Source organism: Myodes glareolus, chromosome 26 (genome assembly GCF_982192425.1).
Source record: "Myodes glareolus chromosome 26, mMyoGla1.1, whole genome shotgun sequence".
NCBI classification, from domain to species: domain Eukaryota; kingdom Metazoa; phylum Chordata; class Mammalia; order Rodentia; family Cricetidae; genus Myodes; species Myodes glareolus.
The window spans coordinates 44,260,238-44,262,236 of record NC_142051.1 but is presented as its reverse complement, the minus strand read 5'-3'; positions in this window follow the sequence as shown (position 1 = coordinate 44,262,236).

Below are 1,999 nucleotides of genomic sequence, written 5' to 3'. Positions count from 1 at the left end.
TTTGTGTTCTTTCTCTTTCTGCCTTGCACCAACCACAGGGGAACAGGGTCTTTCACATCTAGAAAGGTGCTTCTCTGTCCTCGCTCACATTTCAGTGTTCAGCTAAGGGCACACAGTGATCGTGTTAGGGTTCAACATAGAACAACCTTGGGGCAAAAATCGTTTCTCTGTTGCACTAACCATGTAACGACATGATTTAAGCAAGAAACATCAGCGATAATGCCTCTACTGAGATGTCCCAGGCTCAGCTGGGTTCCTCAGTGTAGTCACACAACATGCAAGAGTTGTAGCAATTGCTCCAACTCACCTCTTACCCTCTTCTGTGAGCAGAGAAAGAACTTTCCAGGTTGCATGGTTACCTTCTTCATCCACACTTGTGCTTTCACATTACATGAATTAACAGAAAATAAACATTTTGAGCCTGGCGGTGGTGGCACACACCTTGATCCCAGTACTAGGGAGGCAGAGGCAGGCAGGTCTGTAGAAACTGTTCCAGGACAGCCAGGGTTACACGAGAAACCCTGCTTTGAAAAAGAAAACAACACAAAATAAACATTTTGAATTTAGCTGTAATCCTCAGCTAACCTTCTCCACATACTAATATTTCATTGCTCCGTATGACTTTCCTTCTGCAAAAGTGTGAACGGTGTAGTGGTTAGGGAAGGAAATGGAAGCCAAAGTAAACAAGGAGGTGTGGAGATGGTTCATTTGATGCTTGCTTGCCGTGCAAACATTTTGCGCACCCCTGTAAAAGGCTATCTAGCACTAGAAGATAGACAGCTCTATTGGTGGTATGTTTCTGTGGCCCAGGGCTGGCCTCTCAAAGACAGGCAGATCCCTAGGGCTCATTGACCAGCTAACCTAACCAATCCGTGAAGAGCAATCCAGGGAGAGGCCAGAAGTAGATCTGTGGCCTCTACATGTGTTTGTGCACATGTGTGCATACACTCACACATACATGCCCCTCAGTAAACATCTACCTGGTTAATTTTTTTGCATCTAAACGTTAAGGGAGAGAAGGCGAAACACTTAGTAGAAATGCAGAATTGAGCAAACACTTGGAGAATGGCTTGAGAGTTCATTTACTTACAAAATAATACACTTACATTATGACCCAGATGTCCCACTAGATATCAACCCAAGCAGATACACATATATACAAAAATAAGACATTTTATAACTACTTAAAATTAGAAACACTCTAAGTACCCTATAGTTAGTGAATATATAAACAAATGTTGGTACATATGCAAGTGGAATCTACTTGGAAACAAAACTACACAAAATGAATAGGTACCATTCTCAGTGAAAGACTTCAGACCGGAAAGTATATGTGCAGTTTGAGCCCATATGGAGAAAACAAAACAGAAAACATTGACTAGGAAGTGGGAGTGGTTAACTAAGGGGCTTGAGGGATCTGGGGGAAGCAGTGGAATTCTGTTGATTGTGATATGGGTATACAATGTATCTGTCAAAACTATGCTAACAAATTTTTAATTTATAACTGATACTTCAGTAAGCTTGACTTAAAATAGAAAAATGTTGAAATGGAATGAAATGAGGTGAGACCATTTGGCACCATGAATATAAAGGCTCCTCTAAAAGTAGACACCCCTCCATGAACAAGCCTTCAGAGGAGTTTCAGTAATACTGCTGATAAAAAGCTTCATTGGCTCTTAGGTGTTTGCATAAATGTTCACCAAATTTGACCACAGTTGTCTGGCTACTTTCTGCTCTCAAATGCCCTTCTACAGAAACAGAGAAACTTGAGTACCACTGTTTGAATCTGGACTCTGTCCTAGCATCCTGAAACATAAAGCTACAGCCTAATTCTGCTACAGATCCTATTTTTCCTATGGACTGATTGGGCTTTGTCCAGATTTCGTTTCTATAATCTTTCTTGTTACTTAAGGAAGTTATAGCCTGTGTTTCTTGTAACCAGGACAATCTAACCAAAATAAGGCATATTTTTACATATTTTTCATGTGCTTAACACTTG